Source organism: Tursiops truncatus, chromosome 10 (assembly GCF_011762595.2).
Source record: "Tursiops truncatus isolate mTurTru1 chromosome 10, mTurTru1.mat.Y, whole genome shotgun sequence".
Lineage (NCBI taxonomy): Eukaryota > Metazoa > Chordata > Mammalia > Artiodactyla > Delphinidae > Tursiops > Tursiops truncatus.
Window position 1 is genome coordinate 28,079,108 of NC_047043.1, and position 22,427 is coordinate 28,101,534.

The 22,427-nt window shown below is 39.2% G+C and overlaps 1 long non-coding RNA gene across 1 annotated transcript in view; it reads right to left on the bottom strand.

Moving 5' to 3' along the window:
- Nucleotides 1–2,324: 2,324 nt before the first annotated feature.
- The window catches only part of LOC141279724 (uncharacterized), a 58,529-nt gene continuing 38,426 nt past the window's right edge, over nt 2,325–22,427 (bottom strand). Inside the window, exons 3-4 of the long non-coding RNA XR_012334431.1 lie at nt 21,611–21,725; nt 2,325–2,476 (exon numbers count right to left, since the gene is read on the bottom strand). This is a non-coding gene — a long non-coding RNA (uncharacterized lncRNA). The remainder of the gene's footprint in view (nt 2,477–21,610; nt 21,726–22,427) is intronic.

Below are 22,427 nucleotides of genomic sequence, written 5' to 3' on the forward strand. Positions count from 1 at the left end.
AGTATAGGGTTAACGTACCCATTTCACAGTTGAAGAATCTGAGACTCAGAGAGGTAACAGACCTTGCTTAAATTTATGCATTGGCAGAATCAGAGTTTCCAATCCATTTTTTATCATAAAATTTCATAATATTGGTCCAATACACTAAAATCTATACATAGATTTCTGTTTTGATTTGGGGTTGGTATTTTGAATACCTAGAAGAACTATAATCACTATCAAGTTGGGTGCACTTAGGAAAGGCCATATTAAGGGCATATGCTTTTCAAGTTAGTTTATTTTTTAACATCTTTATTGGAGTATAATTGCTTTCCATTGTTGTGTTAGTTTCTGCTGTATAACAAAGTGAATCGGCTATACATGTACATATATCCCCATATCCCCTCCCTCTTGCGTCTCCCTCCCTCCCACCCTCCCTATCCCACCCCTCTAGGTGGTCACAAAGCACTGAGCCGATCTCCCTGTGCTATGTGGCTGCTTCCCACTAGCTATCTATTTTACGTTTGGTAGTGTATATATGTCCATGCTACTCTCTCACTTCATCCCAGCTTACCCTTACCCTTCCCTGTGTCCTTAACTCCAATCTCTACATCTGCGTCTTTATTCCTGTCAAGTTAATTTTTAAAAATAAAAGATATATAAAACATGGAAAATTCTAACAGGATATAAATTTTACAAGATAAAAAGTAAAATATCTTCTGCTTCCCTTCGGGAAATGGAACTGTTCAGTCAATGATTCAGAATCTCTAGGGATGGAGCCCAGACACTAGGATGTTGTAGGGAACTTCCTGGTGATTTGGAGGCAAAAAGAGGGTGAGAACTGTCACCTAGATCGCCCCTAAAAGCAAATCCTTCACACTGAAGCTGCTGCCACACAACCTATTTGATTTGAATGTTCATTTTCTTTCCTTTTTCAAAGTGATCTTGAATCTATAAGCGTTTGTTGAAATAATGCAAATGGCATCATTTCTCACCAACTCGTGGTGATATATTTGAAATCCCAGAACAAAGTTGGTGAAAAAATCAGGTCTGTATCCACCTGTCCGTGCTCCCAGCAGAAGCATCATGTGTCTGTGAGTCATAAGACCTGGCCGGCTGCTTCTGGCATGTTCAACTGAATCTCAAATCTGCTGCCAATAGGGAGGTTAAATGAAGAGCTGTAGTTTGTTCTTTTAATTTGTTTTCATTTTTGTTGTTATTGTGTTGTTTGTTTTTTTAACAATCCTGGATAGAAGTTTTATTTGATGTTCTATTTCCTAGAATCTGTGGGCAGGTTTATGCACTTTCAGGGATTTCTAATGGCTACTTGTTGGATGCCAAAGTGACATTGAAACTGTTCTCGTCTCGGTTAAGTTCTTAGAGCTCAGTGATTGGAAATGACAGTGGTGGTCTGAGCAGAAAACACTGGTCCCGGGAAAACAAACGGAAATGCACAGCACTTTGTCAAAGTCTCCTTGATAGCCTAAAACTAAAAATAACCTGTTTACCATGTCATTTAATATGGCAATTACTCCATGACAATAGTTCTTAGGATGGCGGAGATCAGAGAGAGCCTTCTCCTGACAGAGTAACAGTTGGCAAAACTTGGTTAGAGGATCAAATTCACCTTGATGTTATGTGAACACTGAGAGTGAAGGGAAAAAAAAGTTACGGTTGACTGGCCGCCAAGTGGCACACTTTTTAGTCCTTGCTGGAGACACAAAAAACGGGACACATTCTTTTTACTCAGTCTTGTCTTCAAAACTGTGTGAAAAAGTGGCACTAGATACACAAAATGAGGGAAAGAAAGCTGAACTAGGGGGAGTGAAGCATGAATGTTGTTAATGAAACTTAAATGCATTTTCCTTCTCAGTCTTTGAGCAAGTAGGCAACATTTTTTAAAAGAATTGTTTTGTTTCTGGCAAGAAGAAAGGAGACATAGAGTATATTAACATACAAAATCAACCGGGGCATCAGCGAGCGCTCTTGGCTAACTCCAAAGGTTGGTGTTCTGGATATTGAAGATTTTAAATCAAGAATGCAGAAATTCTGGACTGCAGTTTCTAGAATATTCATATCCAACTTCTAGATTACGGTTTCTAGAAAAATATGAGTGGTCAAGTAGATTGACACTAATAACATGATAATTCTCCCATTTCAAGCTCCTCACTATAATGAGGGGATGGTCATACATTTTGATGTAATACTAACTGTACTTTCAGGTAATAAGCAACTTAAACCCCCAAACAATTCAAAGTTTGAAATCATGAAAACAAGGACAATGACATAAAAGAGCGCTGTGAGAAGATTATGAGCTATCAAAACAAAAACAGCAGCAGTATTTTGACTATGCCTAATTTATTAAAAAAACGAACTTGCTTAGACTTTTGTAGCACAGACTGTACAGGTTTTTCAACTTCTGTTTCGATTAACTCCTTAGTGTGGCTCTCCCAGCAAACTTGGAGACATTCAGAAGACATAGGTGTGGTACTCTATCCTGTAAAAACCCAGATTGGTTTTATTGATTTGAGCCACAGCATACAAAAGGGAGACCAGAAAAGTGATGTGCCCATGTGAAAAGAGGACAGTGTGGCAATTTAGGTCAATTGTAACTCTAATTGCTTCTCCTACTCCCAGGAAGAAAAGGATACCTTCTATGGATTCCTTGCATAATGGTATCCCCCAAAAGTTAAGGCTTTGCCTTATATTTGTCCAACTCTGTCAATAATTGGTAGGTTCAAAGAATAGTACCCCATGTACAGCCCCATCAACTTGATAGCACAGCTTATTATTTTCTATCATATATATTATTTTGAAAATTTGAAGATTTGATATTAAACTGACCCGAGAGGTCATTCTTTAAAAAATAAAATAATTCAACAACTTGCAATGCACAAATATATCACAGAGTTGTGTCAGAAAGCATTCATTTTTGGGAAAAGGGCAAAAAAAAAAAACCAGAATTATTCATTAAAGTATTTATTTAACGAATATTTATTTATCATGTACTATATGCCAGGCATATAGTACTAAGCTCTGAGGAGATTTTCCTGCTTTCGTTATAGTTATAGCATTTTTTAATAAACGAAATTTAAATTTGATTGATAATCTCTAGTCATAGCTGAGCTCGCCAAGATTTAAAAGAAGGAATTCATTACAAAAGCGTGGCCTAGAATGTATAAAATGAGAATAACTCAGTGTGACATTTTCCGCTTTCTGGAACGAAAATGTTAATGTAAATGTGATAGAGTGGTTTGAAGCTGTCAAGAAGTTTTAAATTGGCCAAATGTGGTAAAATTCCCACTTCCCCAAATGGTTAATATGATTTTTCTATGTAGGGGATCAACAACATTCTCATAAAACACGTGTCTTAACCACTTAACAAATATGGACTCTGTTTTGAAAATGTAATCATGCTTTGCAGATCATGGGAGAGAGCATACCTAACAGAGCTCAGGTATTCAAAACTGGGCAGAGGTGCAAGCGGGTTACTCCCAGGTGGAAGGATGTTTGGAGCAGCACATAAGCAGGAAGGCAATGAAAGAAATAAAGGGGAAGAATGTTCTGGAGGGGAGAGTTCCTTCTAAAGAGACTAAAGATGAGGCTACAGGGAAGGACAAAAAAAAATTGACTTATTGACATAAAAAGCTAGGTTTGGATCCTTCTTCTCCTTTTTTTTGGCCGCATGGCACAGCATGTGGGATCTTATTTCCCCTGCCAGAGATGGAAACCACGTCCCCTGCACTGGGAGTGTAGCGTCTTAACCACTGGACCACCAGGGAAGTTCCTCCTTTTTCTTCTTTTCTAATACTTCCAATTGTCTCTTTAGCCTTCCTGGATTTTTCAGAGAAGAGTGAATATTTTCTTCATTGTGTTCATAAATCCCTTTACTTGTACTTTTCTTAATATTCCTACCAATTATGTATGCACTCTCAATCTTTTTTTTTATAGTTCTAATTCTTTTTTATTTATTCACATTTAAAAATATTGCTGATTGAGTACAGTGGGCAACTCTATCACCAACAAAGGAGAGGGATGGATTCTCTTTCCTAGGTATACCACTAATATTCTTTTTTTTTTTTAAGTTTTTGCTATTTTTTTAAAAAAAATTGAAACATAGTTGGATATAACATTATGTTAGTTTCAGGTGTAAGTAACAGAAAACTTGGCCTTAGCTGGCTTAAACAACTGAGGTTTATTGGCTCTCTTAACTGGAAGTCCAGAGATTGATCAGGGTTTGAGGTTGCTTTAATTAAGTAACTCCAGCTCCTGTTTCCTCACTTCCCCTGCTATGATCATCTCTGAGTATTGGCTCATTCTCAGGGTAGCATCCCTTTTGATGACAAAACAATGGCAGAATTTACAAGCTTCACATCCCTATCACACAACGTTGAGAAGAAAAAAGAGTATCTCTTCTGGTACTCTCTTTTAAACAAGGGAGTGGTTTCCTAGTGGTTTCCAAAAAGGGTCTCTCGTTTTTGGCTCAAATTTGGTTCCATTCCAAAGCCCAGTCCCGTTGTATTATTTTGCTAGGGCTGCCATAACAAAATACCACAGACTGGGTGGCTTAAACAATAGAAATTATTTTCTCACAGTTGTGGAGACTGGAAGTCTGAGATCAAGGTGTCAGCAGGGTTGGTTTCTTCTGAGCTCTCTCCTCGGCTTGCAAATGGTCATCTTCTCCCTGTGTCTTCACACTGTCTTCCCTGTGTACATGTCTGTGTCCAAATTTTCTCTTATTAAGACACCAGTCATGGACTTCTGTGGTGGCGCAGTGGTTAAGAATCTGCCTGCCAATGCAGGGGACAACGGTTCGATCCCTGGTCCGGGAAGATCCCACATGCCACGCAGCAACTTAGCCCATGTGCCACAACTACTGAGCCTACGCTCTAGAGCCTGCAAGCCACAACTACTGAGCCTGCATGCTGCAACTACTGAAGCCCGCGAGCCTAGAGCCCGCGCTCCGCAACAAGAGAAGCCACCGCAGTGAGAAGCCCGCGCGCCACAACAAAGAGTAGCCCCTGCTCACAACAACCAGAGAAGGCCTGCACACAGCAACGAAGACCAAATGCAGCCAAAAATAAAATAAATAAATTTATATATTAAATAAAAAGACACCAGTCATACTGAATTAAGGCCAACTCTAATGACCTGATTTGAACTTAACGACCTCATTAAAGGCCCTATCTCCAAATACAGTCACGTTTTGAGTTACGGGGGGTTAGGACTTCAATGTATAAATTTTGGGAGGACACAATTCAGCCCATAACACCCATCCTAATAGCGGGGACTTGGGTGAGCAGATTGCCTTAGGCCGAGATTCCAAACCAGTGAGATCATCCCCAGTGGGAAGTCAAGCCCGTGGCCAAAACACATTGGCAGCATCAGGGAGGGTGAAAAACTAGGTGAAAACTGGGCTGACAAAGGGAATTGGCAATCAGCAGTGTTAACTAGAGGAGGGTTAGGCTAAGTGATTGCTGAGATCTCTTCTAGCTCTAAAACTCAATGACTGAAAATCCCAAGTACTTTTCATCACAATGTACTAAAAGCTAATACAAAGCAATAGGTGGAGATTTGATGACAGCAGACCAGAACTACAGGGTCAAAAGTTATTTTGCCAGAGAAGCCAGCAGGGCAAGATGACATTCTCTTAGAGATGTAGCTCTCTTGTCTGTGGATAGTGGCAATGGAGAACAAGACCACGACTCCAGGGGTTGTATAGGGGGGAGGGGAAGAGATGGCCCAGCATAGCCTATATTTCATCATATTGGATATGGTAAGAGTTCTGTAAATATCAAAGGCTGCTGATAAAGACAGTTGACAGAAAAGTTCTACAGCTTTAGACGCAATCTTTGATTATGTTAGGTTAAAGCCAGAGAAACTGATGTTTCATAGGTTAACAAGAATTAAATATCAACAATTTCATGGTTCAACTTTCATGGTTCCTGTAGGCCTTAAAGATATGTGTTCTCAAAAAATCAACAAATATAAAGGATTTGTGAAAGAAAAGATATTTCAGAACATGCATTCCCTTTCAGTGTGATAGCTCCCCCTCCAATAGACTCCATTTACCAAACAATATAAAATGTTGATAATGACAATCTTAACTGATAGAGAAAAAGCATAGTATATTTCACATGGTCTGTTTCCTATATCTCGGGAATACAGAATACATCTAAAAGCATCTGAACAACTAACAAAAATTGTAGCATTTTTTAGTCTTGGTTATCTTAGATATCTTTCCTTATTTATATTAAGTAACTGAATCCCCAGCTATAACTGGGAAAATATGATTTTCCGAGTTCTATATAAATAGTAGAAAAATGATTCCGGCCCCTAACTTACCTTCCACCTTCCCTCTCTTCTAACGTTATTGGCACTGAAATCTCAACTATTTGATGGCTCATTTGTTTTGTTTGGATCTCAGACAGTCCTTAACGGAAAAGAAAGATTGGTCCCAGACTAGGTAAATCCCACTAACTTATTATAATATTATTTTTTGGTTTAGACCTTATTTCTTATTCTCTTTCCCCTAAGTGTGGGCAGATATTTAGACATTTTTTTAGAAAGAATATTTCCTCTTTACTAAAGTTCTTTTACTTTTATAGAAATTTTAGGCTGAAGAAGTTTCTCATTATTTAATATGCCTCTCTTTAAAATGATGTTTGATATGTTTAGGACTTACATTGATAAGGAAAAACTGGAAAGCTCCCCAAAACATTTCCTATAAATTTCCAGTAATAAAAAAACATCACTGGGCTTCCCTTGTGGCGCAGTGGTTGAGAGTCTGCCTGCCGATGCAGGGGACACGGGTTCGTGCCCCGGTCCGGGAAGATCCCACATGCCGCGGAGCGGCTGGGCCCGTGAGCCATGGCCGCTGAGCCTGCGCGTCCGGAGCCTGTGCTCTGCAACGGGAGAGGCCACAACAGTGAGAGGCCCGCGTACAGCAAAAACAAAACAAAACAAAAACAAAACAAAACAAAACATCACTTATGGCTTCTCTATGAAGAGGTTATTCAGAAGAATCTCAGTAAAAGTTTCTACATTTAGATTGCTCTGTTTATTTTACATGGTCTCAAAGAAAAACATAATAATTTTATTTGAGAAGAAAATTTCTGAGATTTTTTGCAATAGAGCATAGCTAATCAAAGTTTTGGCCCATACTGTTGGTAGAACAACACAGTGTTTAATTAAAACACAGGAGAATCCTTTCTATTTGAGAAATTAAAGAATGCCACCTTTTTCTTCTTCATTTTCCTTAAGGTGATCTCTAAAAAAATGCATTTCCGTTATTCAGTTACTAAGTTTGTTGAAGTTTAATTGCTTATGTGGCTCTTATTGTCAGAGCCAAAGTGCAAAAGTCATCTTTTTCCTCCACACAGACACAAATGCTGGCCTGCATTACAGCTCACCGTGGGAGGTATTTATTCTGTGATTAAATGAGAGTAAGAAGAATGTTCTGAAGTTATTGCTTAGTGCCTCTCCCACCAGCCTCCCCCCACACCTTTTTAAAGATGATTAAAATCAAGGCTGAATGTGATTTTGGTAAAGTAAAATTCTGGGCTTATATAAATTAGTTGAAACTTACCAGAAATAAGGGTAAGCGTTTGCATTTAGGTTCAAGTATGAAATGAACATGTGACCTGGAGGTAGGTTGTTCCAAAAAAATCTGTAGATTTTAATTAATCTAAAGCTTAAGATTAGGGACTTCCCTAGTGGTCCAGTGGTTAAGACTCCAAGCTCTCAATGCAGGGAGCCAGTGTTCAATCCCTGGTCAGGGAACTAGATCCCGCATGCCGCAACTAAGAGCCTGCATGCCACAACTAAAGATCCGGCACAGCCAAATAAATATGAAAAAAAAAAGCTTAAAATTAATCAAAGTATAATATGACTATCTTGTATTGCAAAAATAGAATGTTAGATCATGACAAGTAACATCCCCACTGTTCTATGAATGAATCAGGTCGCACTTGGGGCATCCTTTTTTTTTTTTTAATAAATTTTAATTAATTAATTAATTAATTTTGGGCTGTGTTAGGTCATCGTTGCTGCGGGTAGGTTTTCTCTAGTTGTGGCGAGCAGGGGCTTCTCATTGCAGTGAGGGGGCTTCTCATTGCGGTGGCTTCTCTCGTTATGGAGCATGGGCTCTAGGCACACGGGCTTCAGTAGTTGTGGCACGCGGGCTCAGTAGCTGTGGCTCACAGGCTGTAGAGCACAGGCTCAGTAGTTGGGGCGCTCAGGCTTAGTTGCTTCGCGGCATGTGGGATCTTCCTAGACCAGGGATCAAACCCGTGTCCCTTGCATTGGCAGGCGCATTCTTAACCACTGTGCCACCAGGGAAGTCCCAACAGTTGGGACATCTTAATAGTCAAATTTTTAAGAGCAATACTGATGAAATGAAGTGGATGAGCAGACCAGAAAACTGAGTTGTGTGAGGAACAGTGTATGGAATGAGAGATGCTGAGGCTGAAAAAGAGAAGACTAAGGGGTAGAAAACCACTAACATCCAAACAGCATCTCTTTTGTGCCAGGAACTGTATTAGGTGCCTTCCAGCACCTTGCTCAATTCTCAAAATAATCCTATGCCATAGGGTGTACTATCTCCATCTTCCCACTGGCTTCTTGTGATTAGGCAACTTGTCCCAAGATTCTTCATTATTCAGTGACAAAGTTGTGACTCCGTCTGCTGCTTTTCTGATATCAAAACCTGCATTTTTCCTTTCACGTCTTAGGCCACCATCACCGTCACTTAGGCTTTAGATTCTGGAGAAAATTACAGGTCAAGAGTTACTTCATTCAAACCCTTTGTTCAACACTATTTGGGCCCCTGAGTATATGAGGCATCGTGCCAAGAATTCTGCCCAAAGTGAGCTTCTGGCTTCTTAGAGGAAAGAAAATACTTGCCTCAATAACAGTAATGGAAGGTGGGAAAAGTAACATGAGCAATGCAGTCAGTGTGCTTCAGGGGAAGAAATATTGCTGCTGAAGAAGAGATGTGGCATTTGAACTGGGCTTTGGAAGACAGAGGGATTTGGATGTGCTGAGATAAGGCGGGGAGGGCACCCCAGGCAGAAAGAACAACAAGACTGTGAGAAAATGCAATGCATGTCTAGGAAACATTAAATAGTTTCGTGTGCCTCTAATATTAGGTATGAGAAGATAAACGAGGAATGAGTTGGAGGAATGGATTGACCTAGATGAGAGAGGGTAAGAAATGCCAGGCTAATGAGTTCTGTAATGTTCTGTAGGCAATGGGGAGCCACAATTGATTTTTTTTTTTTAATTAAGGCAATTACAATGGCCTCAACAGTTTTTTTTGCATAGAGAACATACTGCAGGGCAGAAAAGAAGGTGGGAAGAGGTTGGAAGGCTTTTATTTCCCAATGCAAGCTAATGAGAGCCTGAGTGATTGTACTGTGCAGGCTTCTTCCATTTCTTTTTTTTTTAATGATATCTTGAAGACAAAATTTTATTTTTTCCTCTTAGTTATGATATTTAATTTTTATCAGAAATTTTTAAATTTTATGTAAGTTTTAAATTTTTATTTTTAATTAATTTTTATTGACATACAGTTGATTTACAATGTTGTGTTAGTTTCTGCTGTACAGCAAAGTGAATCAGTTATCCATATACATATATCCGCTCTGTTTTAGATTTCTTTTCCCATATAGGTCATTACAGAGTATCGAGTAGAGTTCCCTGTGCTATGCAGTAAATTTTTATACAATTTTTAAAGGCTCCTTTCCATTTACAGTTATTACAAAATATTGGCTACATTCCCCCTGTTGTACAATTCATCCTTGACTTATCTTATACCCAACAGTTTGTATCTCCCTTTCCCCCGCCCCCTATATTGCCCCATCCCCCTCTCTCCCCACTGGTAACTACTAGTTTGTTCTCTATATCTGTGAGTCTGCTTCCATTTCTTTTTAAGCCCACCCAACCCTCATTCATACCACCCAACTGCTGTCCCATCAGATGGACTCTTGACCTACACTTCTTTGCCTTTTCTCAATCTCCTTTGCCTTCACTTCCTTCCACTAATCAAGAATTTTGGCCCCCTGACTCCTGCCTTCAACTCCGGGCCCCATGTGTTTGATCTTCATCCTTACTTTCCTGGTATTTGGACGCTAGTTTTCACCCATGCGCTATGCTTTGATTCACTTTTCCATCCTCGGGTCACGCCATCACCTCAGGCAGGTTCACGCTGCCTCAGCCTTGGCCTTGGCCCTCCCTTGCACACGAGTCAGGATTCAAGACTGCAAACGGAAACTACTCTAGTGAGTTTAGGACAAAAGCTTTTTTTTTAATTTAATAAAGGATGTTTGGTACCTCATGGAATTTCTGAGCGCTGGCCCATAGGCCATGCAGCCAGGATCCGTAGCCACAGGCCACATCATGCTGTATGCTGGGAGGGCTGCAGAAGGGGAGAGGGCTTCGCTGCTGCTGGGCACAGGGACCACGGAGCCAGTGATTCTGGGAACTCAACACAAGTTTCACCAAGGACGTCCTGGAAGAGCCGATGCCTCTATTGTCATTTTTGTGAAATGGTAGATTGCAAGGACTCCTGCTTCCTAAGGTTGTTCACTTCCGGAGTGAAATCTTTATGATTACGTCTGATGGGTGAAACCTAACCGTCTCCAGAGATGGATGCACCACGGAGCTAATGAAGCTTCAGCCGCAGGACCTCTCATCTGCACAGACCCCTTCCAAGGCCCTGGGAGAGTCTTAGGATGGTCATAGGTTTGGGAAAATTTACACAAGAAACATACTGTAACTGCAGCCCTGCCTTCCCGGTCCCACTTACTAAATTTACACAACATGACCAGCTATGTGTTGTGAAGCGTAAAGAGACTTCTCTAAACTATTGACAATAATAAAAAAAACTTTGACCAACCTTACTAAAGGACAGTCTCGAGTGTCTTTCTATTCTTTATTAAAAATATATTATAAAGCCTCTGCATGTGAAGAGGCAATCAAAGACTATGCAGCTAAAATAATAATAAATATATAATAAAGAATAATAAAGAAAAATATTAAAGAGGTGCATTAGGCAATTGAAATTACATTCTTTTTCGGGATTTGTGATGTTTATGGTAGTGGTCAGTTTTTTAAATTTTTTTTCTCATTCTAAATAAGTACTTAATTTTTAAACCTAATTTTAAGTTCAAAATTTGGCTGCTTTTTATTATGAAAGAAATTTCCCCTAAATTGCATTAGCTTCAAGCCCTACGAAACCAAGATCTGCCCCTGGGTGAATCCCTGAACCTTAACTAAGCAGGTTAAGAAAACTATGGGGAATTCCCCAGACACAGGAAGGATATTTAAACATGCCAGGTGGCCCTAAACATGATGAATGTCCTTTTCATTGTCCTTGACCATGTGTATGGAATGTGGGAAGAGCACCTCTTTTGAGGAAATAGGTTTTAGAAAAGGAATGGAGAGTCAGGAACTCATAACAGATATTACATAGACATGGTGAGACACTAGATTGTGCATGACACCAGAGGACCCTGAGGATTAGCATAGACAGTGATCAGGATGGTGATGCTAATAGCCGGGATAGAGATCTCAGAGCTGATTCAGATTCAGGGAAGAATTGGGAAGACAGAGCTTGTTTTTGAATATTCTAGGAGTCAGATTGTGTAAGCCTTCATAAAGACTAAAGTTAGTAGATCTTCTAGTATTAACTCACTCATTCATAGCCCTGAATGAAGGGTAGTAACAATTACAGTTATAAACTGTAACTTGGCAGCCAAAAGAAAATAAAGTAACAGATTAGTTTAGAAAAATACCAACAAACATAACTAAAGGGCAAGGGTAACTAAAAGGCAGATCAGGCAAAATGTTACTCATGATTAAATACTAGAGATCCTGCTTTGATGTTAAACAAATTTTAATTTTGTTATGCTAAAAAAATAGCAAAACTAGGTAGGAAACCCAAAACAAAACATGGTTGTCTTGTAGAAATAGTTGTAATAGCAGCGGGTATGTATAGAGGGTTTTCTATGCTCCATGTATTATACTAAATAACATAAATAAATATATAAATATATATATATACATATATATAAAACTTACATAACTTACATTATTTCTTATAACAACCCATTATGGTAGTGTCATTATTCTCATTTTACACATGGATAAACTGAGTTTTAGAGTGGTTAAATTACCTGCCAATTTGCAAACAGTGGTCTGGACTCTAAAACCTGTACCGGAGTGTATAACCAGGGCACTATATTGTTCTGCAGCATTCAGCTACCTTGCCTTCATTATTTTGCTGGAATATGTGGAGAGCATTATGCAAATATACATGCTTTGTTCCACCACAGACATATCAAGTTAAATGTATCTTTGATAGTCTCACACCCATACTAGGGAACAGTGGCCCATTCAGAGCTGCACAGGAACCAATGACCAGGTAGACTGGGTTCCCCGAATGAGTGGCTTTTGGCAGCCTTGCTGTTGGGGGTGTACAGGTTGTTTAAGAGAGGCAGCACGACTTAACGTGAGTCTGTTTGAAAAACAGGAAGAGAGAAATTACTTGTACATCGTGGATTACATTCAGTCTTTCTTTTCCTTTTAAGTTTCTGATGGGGGATTTAAACACCGGGCTTCAGGGAAAATGGGACCAGGAAGTTACGAGCATCCCTACCCACTGCTTACACAGGGCTAATGAAACAGTCCTATATTCCCAGTACAACTGAGGTAGAGAAGAAAGAAAGATACGCAGAGGCTGCAGTTTGCTTCCTTTCCCTCTTTTAGTCAGTGCAAGCAACTGGTTGTCTCTATGCAAAGTCACACACTCCAATTTTTGGTCCCTTTTGTTTCTTTCATTTTATTCATCACAATTATTTATCTTATTTATTTTCTGACTTCTGTCTTTCCCCTACAGTATGCATTTTTCACAGGGATAATATCACCCCAAAGGGTAAAATTTGGTTCTTTGAGGGACAAAAAAATCTTAATCTTTCTATGTTTAAAGCACAGATATACACAATACGTAAACAGCTATATAATATATCTATAGTATTAAACACAATACATAAACAGATATACAGTATATCTGTAGTATTAAAATTTCATAGTGGAGCCAGTCAAACAAAAACATTTCTAATAAATTTCCTTTGGTAGGGGGCAAGCATGGAAAAGGGTAGAGAAAGACTATTCTAGGGGATGAGCTTCAGAAGGGCAGGAGCTGCAGAATCCTTGTAGATTGTAGCCCCAAAGTTTAGAAATGTCTTGCACAGAGTAAGGGTGTAATAAATATTCTGAGGCATCAACCCTTCCCTTGCCTTGCTAACGACAGACCATGTTCCATATGGAGCCATTCCTTTAAAGGAGGGGGAAGGAGAGTGGGGAGAAGGGAATTATGTAGAGAATTTTTTTTTTCCCCTGAAGGAAGCTAGGCAGAGTACATGTATAAATTATCAAGGTGTCAACTCAGACATGAAGTTACTTCTCCATTTCTTTCAGAAAGCTACTTTGTCACCATTAGCTAGTGTGGACTTTTAGATCTCTCCATGCAAAATGCTTAATTTAAAAACGGGCACACAGTGTTTCAATCAGAACTTTGCTGTCATTCTCACGCTCTGCCTCCTAACAGACTAATATTGAGTTCCTTTTAGATCAGAGTTGGGACAGCTTAAGATAATTGTGACAGTGGGGCATTTCTTGTGGTCTCTTTCTAATTCCCCAGTCCAAGACTTCCTCCTACAGCTTCCTCTCAAGAAGTAAGAATCTCAATCTTAAAGGGTTCTGCAGAAACAGAAGAAATGCCAGTCATGATCTGGTGCTAAATGATTTCTCCGCAGCTCTATGCTTTAAAGGCCCATGATGGGCTTCCCTGGTGGTGCAGTGGTTAAGAATCTGCCTGCCAATGCAGGGGACACAGGTTCGATCCCTGGTCCGGGAAGATCCCACATGCCATGGAGCAACTAAGCCCGTGCGCCACAAATACTGAGCCTGCGCTCTCGAGCTGGCATGCCACAACTACTGAAGCCCCTGCGCCTAGAGCCCGTGCTCCACAACAAGAGAAGCCACGACAATGAGAAGCCCGCGCACTGCAACGCAGAGTAGCCCCCGTTCACCGCAACTAGAGAAAGCCTGCGCACAGCAACGAAGACCCAACACAGCCCAAAATAAAAACAAATAAATAAATTAATTTAAAAAATTAAATTAAATTAAAAAAATAAATGCCCGTGGTCATACCGGGAAACTTTCGATACAAGGATCTTCAAGGACACTCCATTCTTAAGTGTTGCTTCTGTATACCTCAAATGGCATGAGATTCTGTACGTTGACTTAACTAGACAGAAATACTCTTTACAACATAACATACCTAGATGGAATTTCTACATATTGATTAGAAAACTCCTGAGTAAGGCAATAATAGTAAGAGATAGGAAATAAATCTCTTTGGAAAAGATAAAATTATTTGTTTCTTCTGAAAGAGGTAACTGAAGAATGTTTTAACACACAGATGAGGTGTGAAAATATGTCCCCATAGTTCTTTGTCCATTTGAAAATGATCTAAAGGTTCACAGAAATGATTATGCAAGGATAAAGGAAAATTGGAGCATAGGAAAATGGGTTCCGTCGGACGAGAGGAGATGTCGACTCGAGAAGTTGGTAGAATTTAGAACACGGGAGGATTGTTAGCCTTTGAGAAGGGTCCACTCTTCTCTGAGACTTTTGGAGAAAGAAAAGATGATGGAAACAGGGAAATAGAAAGGTGGAATGTTAGCCAGAGTTTCCATGGTGGGTGTCTCTTGCTCTCAAAAGGAACTTTCTCAAGATCTGGCCTCAGTAGAGCCCATATTCAAAATGATTTTCCCAGTGCAAGTAAACAGCCCCATGAGGCTCCCATTCCATCATCTGTCGTGCGTTTTGTGAAATCAGTGAGCTCCTGAAACCGTGAAGGTCAGAGCTGGCAGCTTGCTTCCAGGCAATGGAGAGCTTAGCCACCCTAGCACTCCGTAAGCTGTCCTCCACCCCATTCCTCCCACAGGAGGGTAACAGAGGTCATCACCATTAAGTGAGGGCAGTGAGGAGGAATCGGGAACTTTGAGTTGGGTGAGAGTTGGAAACAGCCCATGTGGGAAGTGTATCTGTGAGTTCATGTGCCCTGAAAAAGTGTTACTGATCTTCAGTACTCAAAGATGAAAGACATTTATACAGATATATATTTTTTAATCTAGAGAATGCAAACAATCAGAATGAATTTTTTGAAAAAGAGTAAAATTTTGAAAGTACAGTAGAAGCTCTCTTAACAGACCTCCATTTAGGCGAATGTCCAGATTATCCAGTCCTCTCCCTCCTCTCTGTAACATTCTGGCAGATGCCCACGGCATGCTGTCATGAAAACTGCTCATAGCTAGTTCACTATTTTCTAGCTCTCTTCTACTCCCATCTGTTGAATTGCTTGTGCTAAGAGCACTTGGTTTGTTTTTTTGGGTTTTTGTGGTTTGATCATCTTGAATATTTATTTATTTATTTGGTTATGCCGGGTCTTAGTTGCAGCAGGAGGGTTCCTCAGTTGTGGCATGCGAACTCTTAGTTGTGGTATGCATGTGGGATCTAGTTCCCTGACCAGGGATCGAACCTGGGCCCCCTGCATTGGGAACACAGAGTCTTAACGACTAGACCACCAGGGAAGTCCCAAGAGCACTTGTTATTTTAATTATACATTTTTTCCTTTTCAAATGATCATATATTAAAATTTACTTTTTTGGGGTACAGTTGTATGAATTTTGACATATTATATTGTATGTATGACCTACTGTATAGATTAGTATACCACAATCAGGATACAAAAAAATTCCATGGCCCCCTCGCAAAAGTCCCTCACGCTATTCTTTCATGACCACAGTGTCTCTCCATCCTTACACTGGCAATCACTGATCTGTTCTTCAACCCTACAGTTTTGTCCTCTTGGGAATGATATAAATTAATTTATATAGTACCATAAGCTTTTGAGACTGGCTCCTTTCATTCAGCATAATGCTTTTGAGATTCATCCAAATTGCTGCTCATATCAATAGTTTATTCCTCTCTCTATATAGGATTTTATTGTATAGATGTACCACAGCTTGTTTAGCCATTCACCCACTGAAGGACATTTGGATTGTTTCCAGTTTGTGGTTACCATGTACAGAGCTACTAAAAACATTCAGGTACATATTTTTGCGTGAGGATAAGCTTCCATTTTTGTAGGGTAAATACAGCAGAAGTGGATTGCTGTGTCATGTTGTAAGGGTATGTTTAACTTTATATAACTGCCAAATTGCTTTCCAGAATGGCTGTCCCATTTTGTATTCCCATCAGCAATGTATGAGAGTTCTAATTGCACTGTGTTCTTATCAACACTTGGTACAGTCAGTATTTTTTTAAGCCATTTTAATAGATTTGAGGTGTTATCCCATCATGGTTTAATTTTCATCTCACTAATGGCTAAAGATATTGAATATCTTTTCATGTGCTCATCTGCCATCTACATAACTCTTTTGGTTAAGTGTCAACCATTATTCATTCAAAAATATTTTTAGCACCACACTTATACTTGTTTCCTTCTTGGACTCCAGTGAATCAAAGGTTAAACCTTTTGTTAATATCCCACAGTTTCCCGAGGCTAAGTCCATTTTTTTTCAATTCTTTTTCTCTGTTGTTCAAATTGGATATTTCTATTGATTTATCTTTGAGTCCATTGGCTCCTGCTCTATTATCTCCATTCTGCTCTTGAGCCCAGCACGTGAGTTTATTTCGGTTATTGTATTTTTCAGTTCTAAAATTCCCTTTTGGTTCTTCTTTGTATCTTCTCTGTGCTTGCAGAGACTTTCTAGTTTTCTATTTGATCCAAGTGTGTTTGTGATTGCTTTTGGAGCATTTTATAATAGCTTCTTTAAAGTCTTTACTGGGTAATTCTAACATCCATGTCACTCATCTTTGTAATTCTAACATCCAAGTCACTCATCTTTGGCATCTATTAATTGTCTTTTCCTATTCAGATTGAGATTTTCCTGGTTCTTTGATAGCAAATAATTTTGGATTGTATCCTGGACTTTTTGAATATTACGTTATAAGATTCTGGGTCTTGTTTAAATTCTATGGAGAATGAATGTTGCTATTTTTGTTTCAGTAGGCAATCAGTCTGGTTGGGTTCAGGTCACAATCTCTAACCCACCTCCAGTGGGCTATGTTTTTAATGCCAGTTTAGTTTTCATGCCTTTGCAGTGCTGTTTGGACCTGTCCCATGTGTGCACTTCCCATTGGCCAACCTGAGACGTGAGCAGGTAGTCTGTCTGTTAAATTTAAATGCTGACCTGAGTCAGATCCATGTATGTGCTACTTTGGAGAGCTCAGGATTCATAAATAACTTTATGGGGTCACTTTCCTGAGCTGTACTCTCTCCCAGACATCCAGGTACTTTCCAGTTTCCTGAACTCCCATTTTGGTTCTCACGTCTGAAAGGTGGGGCTCTTTTTAACCATTCTTCTGCCAACTTGTATGACTTTGCCCACTTGTGGGGCTAAGCTTTAGGAGAACCAGAGGAAAAAATGCAGTAAATTCAGTGCTGCTTCAGTCAGAGGTACTTCAAATTCTGGGCTTTTCCCTTCAATTTTCCATTATTCCAAAACTTCCCTTCAGTTTGCCATTATTTACTTTTCAGACAAATAGCTTCTCCATGCGTTCTGTCCAGATTTTATAGCTGCTATCAATGAAAGAGACAGGGAGAAGTGTGCTTATTCTTATTTGGAACTTGAACCTCTATAGATTCTAATTAAACATTGTGTGAACCAAAATCATATGAGTACAGAAACAAAAGTGGTTGAAGTTTTTCATAGTTTTTTTTTTTTTTTTTTTTTTTTTTTTTTTGCGGTACGCGGGCCTCTCACTGTTGTGGCCTCTCCCGTTGCGGAGCACAGGCTCCGGACGCGCAGGCTCAGCGGCCATGGCTCACGGGTCCAGCCGCTCCGCGGCATGTGGGATCTTCCCGGACCGGGGCACGAACCCGTGTTCCCGGCATCGGCAGGCGGACTCTCAACCACTGCGCCACCAGGGAAGCCCTGGGCTGCTTGCTTTTTAACAGGACTGAGAATAACAAACAAAACACAAAGGAGAAAGGCGGGGGCTGGAGGCAGAGGATGCTGTTTGTTTTCTCAGCATTTTGATAAAATATTTGCCAAGATCAAAAGCAGGAGATATTGAAGTTGAACTCCATGGCAGGAAGCTTAGAGCCAAATTCAGCTAACAAAATATAAAATTTTGGCATCATCGCTAAACATATAATAAGTACTGCATCTAATAAATGTGTGTTGGTTTATTGTTGACTTTTTGTTTCGTTTTCCTGCCTTTCATCAATTTGTTATTAATTGGGGACTTAGGATCCCTAAGGGAAGCTTATTGTTGTTTAAAAACAATATGATAACTAATTGTACAATCGTTTGGGCTATTTCTTGGGAAAAATGAGGAAAGAAAGCGCAAGTTATCCAGTTACAGAAAACTGTAAGAAATTAAATTTGCTTTTTAATTGCTCCGCCCTTCTTTTGTCTTGCTGTAGTTCTGGGAATGGAGAGTCAATGTGATCTAATTGTAAATGATGGGGATTTGACACGCTGGATAATGATTATCCATGGGCAAGGAGAGTTTGCCAGTCTTATTCAGACCCAAAGTATTTCTTGACAAGAAGGAGTAATAGAGCCAAGGAGCCTGATAATTGGGGGAAATTCCTCTTCTTTAATTGGATGCAAGGCATAATAGTACTTAATGTAGGAAAGACATTTAAGAAGTGAATTGCCTCTGTGTACCTGTCCCTTTGCTTATTTCCTTTTCAGGAAACATTACTGTTTTTAAACTTTAGAGAGGAGAGAAAAGCCAGTGTGGGGATGGCTTTAGTTAAACTAGAAATGTGTGGTTCTGGAATGTTTACTCCTATTCTTTTTTTTTTTTTTTTTAAACGTTATCTCTCTCCTATCGACTCATTGCAATACTAATTTTTCGTAAGGTACCTTCAGGCTTAGAAAACGCATTTCAGTGTTTCCTATTAGAGCTGAAAGGCAGAGTTTTCTTTTCATTTCCTTCTTTAGGAGTTTTAAAAACCAAACTGTTTTTCTAAAGCTCCAGCTCCAAAGTTCTAAACAATTAAATGCATTTTACAGGTTTTTCACAAAACCTAAGAATGATTTGAGGTTAAAAAATAAAATATCTTGAGCACAGGGAACTATACTCAATATTTTGTAATAAAATATAATGGGAAAGAATCTGAAAAAGAATATATATATACACACATACATATATATAACTGAATCACTTTGCTGTGCACTTGAAACTAACACAACATTGTGAATTAACTACATTTCAATAAAAAATAAAATAAATCAAAAAATAATAAAATGCCTTGAGTTTTATTGCTAATCAGACCTCAGTGCAAGACTTTGACCAGCATGATTTAAAAAAACATTTTCCCCCTATTCTGATTACATTTTTAAACAATATTTTGCTTTTCGGCATAGTAAAGACATTTAGGTATTTGAAAATGATTTTGTTGGTAGCCAGCAATAGTTGTATTGGGAGTAAAGTTGGATAAATTTTTGTGTGTAATGGGGTGAAACAGGTTCTGTCCATGGATGACTATGTTTTAAGTGATCTCAAGCTATTGTTATGTATGTTTGGACTAGGAACGAATGTCATCTAATTTGTGGCTTCTTCATATTCTTTATGAGGGATATCCTTATCTCTTAAATATTACAAGTCAGTTTGCCCCTCCAAAGTCAGGAAAGAGATACTTGAGTTAAAACCATTCATTTGTGTACCAGTCAGACCTCATTTTTCAGATCCCACAGATTTCAGAATTATCATTCTTTACCTGCCATTGAATTAACTCTCTTATAAAGGCATGGATAATTGAGCAGAACTCCACAATGTACATTAGAATTTGAGAGGACTATTAAAGACAATAAACTATTCCCCCTTGCCTTTAGCAAAACAACTCATATTAATTCATAATAACCGAGGCTTTATCTTAAAAATTAATTTACCACATTATTTACCAAAAGAATGAAGTTGGACACTTACCTTACACCATAAACAAAAAATAACACAAAATGGATCAAAGACCTAAACATAAGACTTAAAACTATAAAACTCTTAGAAGAAAACATAGAGGAAAAACTTTCTGGCATTAGTTTTGATGCTGATTTCTTGAATATGACACCCAAAGCACAGGGAACAAAAGAAAAATAGATAAGTTAGACTTTATAAAAATTTAAAATTATCAAGAGAGTGAAATGGCAACCCAGAGAATGGAAGAGAATATTTTCAAATCATATATCTGATAAGGGGTTAATGTCCAGAATATATAAAGAATTTACTCCTAACCACTCAATAACAAAAATACAGATTACCTGACTACAAAAATGGGTAAAGGATTTGAAGTGACATTTCTTCAAAAATGATATAAAAATGGCCAGTAAGCACATGAAAAAATGCTCAAAATCACTAATCATTAGAGAAATGCAAATTAAACCCACAACGAGATCCCACCCCATGTCCATTAGGATGGCTATTATAAACAACAACAATAACAATAGAAAATAACAAGTGTTGACAAGGAGGTGGAAAACTTGGACCCTTGTGTATAGCTGGTGGGAATGTAAAATGGTGCGATCACTGTGGAAACCAGTATGGTGGTTCCTCAAAAAATTAAACATGGAATTACCATGTGATCCAGCAAGTTCACTTCTGAGTATATACCCCAAAGAACTGATAGCAAACACTGGAAGAGGGGCCTGTACACCAGTGTTCATAAGAGCATTTTTCACAATAGCCAAAAGATGGAAATGAATGTCCATCAATGGACGAATGCGTAAACAAAACGTGGTCTATACATACAATGAAATATCATTCAGCTTTAAGAAGGGATGAAATTGTAATACACGCTACAACATGGATGAACCTTGGAGACATTCTGTTAAGTGAAATAAGCCAGATATAAAATAACACATAGTGTATGATTCTACTTATATAAGGTACCTCGAAGAGTCAGATTTATAGAAGAGAAAGTAGAATAGTGGTTACCAGGGGCTGGAAAGTCCGGGGACGGTGGCAGGGGTGGGCGATGGGGAATTGTTACTGGGTACAGAGTTTCAGTTTGGGAGGATGAAAAAGTTCTGATGATGGATGGTTTGTGATGGTTGCACGATGTAATGCCATGGAACTGCACACTTTAAAACGGTTGAAGTGGTAAATTTTGTGTTCTGTATATTTTACCACAATTAAAAAATCCATTTGTTTATATACTCTTCATTTGGATTTCCCCAAAAAACAGACCTCGTGGGACAAGGATTTAAGAGGAAGTGGTTTCTGTGGGATCCCAAGTAATATCGGTGAGTGGGGAAAAGGGGCAAGGAAGAGAAAGCAACCAAGATGTGTGTCATCAAGCCAGTTACCACTATGAACAACTGAGACTTAATCCAGCTGGGAGCTCTGGGATCCAGTGCGGCACAGACCTCAGAGCTAACTCCCTGCGGATGAAGGAAATGGGATATTGCCCCACTAGCTCCCATCTGTCTTTTTTTTTTTCATTCAAACTATAAACTTTATTCAAATTTCACCAGTTTTTTCCACTTACGTCCTTTTTCTGTTCCAGAATTCAATCCAAGATCCCACATTGCGTTTAGTCATCAGGTCTCCTTAATCTCTTCTAATCTGTGACAGTTCCTTAGTCTTGCCTTGTTTTTCATAACCTTGAAAGATTTGAACAGTACTGGTAAGTTATTTTGTAGAATGTCCCTCAGTTTGCATTTGTCTGGTGTCTCCTCTGGTTAGACTGGGGTTATGGGTTTTGGAGAAGAGGTGATGTGCTCTTCATATCACATCACATCACAGGGCACATGATAGCAACATGGCAAGGCTGGTGACGTTGTCCTTAGTGACCTGGTTCATGTGGTATCTGCCAGGCTTCTCGAACACTGTAAAGTTCCTTTTTTGCCTTTTCTATACTCTTTGGAAGTTCTTTCTATGTTCTTTGGAAGTTGAGTCACCAAGGCCAGTCTACAGCACAGGAGAGGGAATTAAGCTCCACATCCTAGAGAGGAGAGTATCCTCATATGTTATTTGGAATTCTCCATCAGTCATTTTTTTAAGGGCTACTACCCAGGTGTCTAAGTCCTTTAAGCCAGGTGCAGCAGAGTGGACTCCAGTGTCCAGAGAAAGTCATTGGGCAAAGGGACCCTAAAGCTGGCAGCAAACTGGATGACATTATTTAAAATTGAAAGAGATTTCTTGATTAGATCCTGACTAAAGCACTGTAGGACCTACTGGATGTGACGTATACATTAGGCATCACATCACCCCTTTCTTGTGACTGTCTGTCTTTGAACTGTGTGCTCCGCAGCATCCTCAGCTTGGGTCCAAGTCTTCGCTTCCCAATCTGCTCCTGAACCCCT